This window comes from Nicotiana sylvestris, chromosome 1 (assembly GCF_000393655.2).
Source record: "Nicotiana sylvestris chromosome 1, ASM39365v2, whole genome shotgun sequence".
NCBI classification, from domain to species: domain Eukaryota; kingdom Viridiplantae; phylum Streptophyta; class Magnoliopsida; order Solanales; family Solanaceae; genus Nicotiana; species Nicotiana sylvestris.
Genome location: NC_091057.1, coordinates 26,218,399 through 26,221,592, shown reverse-complemented (window position 1 = coordinate 26,221,592; position 3,194 = coordinate 26,218,399).

The window sequence follows — 3,194 nt, the reverse complement described above, 5'->3', positions numbered from 1 at the left end:
CCATATCGATGATATAATGATGATTAAAGAAAAATAATATATTTTTTCATGAAAAGGCATGAAGATTGTCCCCTTGATTAGCTCCATTCTTGAAGTGAATGTTCTAGCAGTGCATAATAAGTCTAAATGAAGACAAGTGGTTGAACAATGAACGTGAGCGTTCCAAATAATAATAATCATCACAATGATTATAAAAAGAGAATAACAAGGGTTCTCAAAATAGTCCTTCAAAATGTGAAGGCAATGTTTACCATCAAATCGGTATGAAGCACATCACTGATTATGATCCATTTCTTTAAGAGAATGTGACTTGTGATAAGCATTGAGAATGCAGACCCATTACTAAAGGTGAATGTGGTAATATGTGATAAAAGTAATGAATGAAGACATGCAAGGCATGATTTGATGAATACCACACAACTCACCTTTGAGGAAGGTTTGAGTGAAATAAAGAGAATAAATATTATTGTGTGGTTACATGAATATGTCATTGGTCTCGTACATGTGATACACCAAAATATTTTTGGCATGCCTTATAAAAATTATTAAAGGCAAAATTAAAGCAAGAAATGATTTTGCTTATGATAATTTTGACATGACAATTTATTATGATATAATTTTCTAAGTGAAAGAGACATTTACCATATGAATGGTATGATAAAAGATCTTGTAGTACAAAAGTTATTAAGAGCTCTGGAAAAACTAATTTGTTACTATCCGGATGAATAAAATTATTCATGACATTGATATTGTAAAGTCTCAAAAGAAACTTTTTGAATTTCAAATGTATAAGTCAAAGTGATTGGCATATTGAGACTATAAATGAAAGGAAGATTGAATATATTCATATTTCTATAATCATACCGGGTAAATATGAAAGATTACCTGATTTTTTTTCTATTTGTACTACACAAATATAAGCATGATGCTGGAATCATATGCCACAAGTAAACTAGAGGTTTACTAAAATAAATATTAGTTGGTATGACCGGTTGACCATCCCAGTTCAATTATGATGCGAAAAGTTAATTAAGAATTACATTGACATATATTGAAGAATAGAAGATTCTTCAAGAATTCTCTTGTGCTCCTTATTCTCATGATATACCAGTTAAGGTTGGGATTGAATCCCTTGATTTCTGGAACGAATAAAAGGTGATAAATATATGAACCCAGTCACCTACCATGTGGACTGTTTACTATTATGTGATTTTAATAGATGCATCTTCTATGGTCACATGTGCATTTGTTATCAACTTGCAGTTTGGCTTTTGCAAGATTGCTTGCTCAAATTATTAGAGCACAGTTCCAGAATATAAATTACGATGATTTATCTTGATAATACTGGTTTAAATCCAAGTTGGTTTAGCGAAAATTGTATGCCTCCAATTATAGCTAAATCATTGGTTATGAGAACAAAACTCCCAAAAATAAAATTTGGTATGAGATGTATTATTTAATATACGCATAGCCAAGTTATGAAAATTTCTCCCTATCACAATCGGTCCAGGGTCAGGAACCAAATAATTTCTATATAGAAATATGAATGTGCTATATGATTTAATTACGCCACCACAATGCACAAAGATGGGTTCCCAAAGAAGGTTGAGAAATGTGTTGGTGATCCCAACATTAGGGGGAGAAAATGGATAGCTGATAAAGTGATACGTGAAATGAATTATTATGAATACATATAGATCCTCATACAAGAAAATATGAACTTGAAGTTCAAGTGATAATTAATTTATAAATTGTTGCTAGACGTATTTGCTGACCCAAAGCCAAATGTCATATTTCAACCGCTAATGCTCCAAATAGAATAAAGTCCATGAGGCACAGAGTCTATGGCACGCATGAAGCATAACAGACCAATCGGTTCCAAAGATAAAACTCCTTGAAGAAGGAGAGGGGCAAATGTTCAAGATGGTCATAATAAGGGGGCAAGTGCTCTAGAAGAACACCATGACATAACACTTCGTAACACCTCATGTGAGAGGCTCAGGTACCTGAAAATAATGAGATAAAGAGATCTCAATAAGTTATGTTTTTATTGTGTAATAATTGAATCGATATAAAATGATCGTTGACGATATTGTTAACATAATGTAGCGCTCAATATTATTAATATTGACGAGGATCTTGAGCTCAAATATATCATGAAATTTGGACAGATAAATGATTGGCCAAATAAAAAATATGCAATGAAAATTGACTTCACTTGAAAAATGTGAAGTTGGGCGGATAGTCCCTGTCGCACCTCCTTTTTCCCGCGCCCGCGGGGCGCGTGGGGAGTTTTCTCCAATTAAAGGACAGTCGAAACGGGATTTGTTTATTTGTTTCAGAGTCGCCACCTGGGAAATTTGAGGCGTCCCAAGTCACCAATTATAATCCCTGAATCGAGGAGAATATGACTCTGTTTATTTTTCTGCGAACCAAAAATCCTGAGTAAGGAATTCTGTTAATCCGGAAGAAGGTGTTAGGCATTTCCGAATTCCGTGGTTCTAGCACGGTCGCTTAACTGTTTTTATTATTGGCTTAATCATCTTGATTTTATTAAATATATTGATGTTATCTGATTTTACTACCGCTTATACTTATCGTGATTAAGGACCCTTCTTCGAATCGAATTACGCGTACGTATATTCGTGTTACAAATTTAAAAATGCGGAATTGTGTCACGCGTACGTGTACACAATAATTTTTTGATAATATTTTAAGCAATCATTTTTCCGAGATTGTGTTGAATCAAGAATATTTATTTTTCTTGAATAGTGAACCGTACATCTCGGGTTTTTATGAAATTGATTTAACGTCTTTGGATAAATCCTTTTACTAAATATTTGTTCGAAATTGCGCGTACGCATAATCCGAATTTTTGCTTCTAAAATATAATCAAGGTACGCGAACGTATCCCTAATTGCGCAAAAATATTAAGGATTTTTCCACAAATTATTCATACATTTTTATATGAAACTCATGATAAATTCCCATTTAAGGTTTCAAAGAATTTACAATATTAAATGTTGACCGTTGATTATATTTTCCGAATATAAATAATTTATTCCAACTGTTCAAATTCAAAGGACATAATAAAAATATGATTAATACTATCCTTCAAAAATATATGACATATATATATATACATGCCAAAGAATAAATGGCATATGAAACTGAAAATAAATGATTCATAAAGG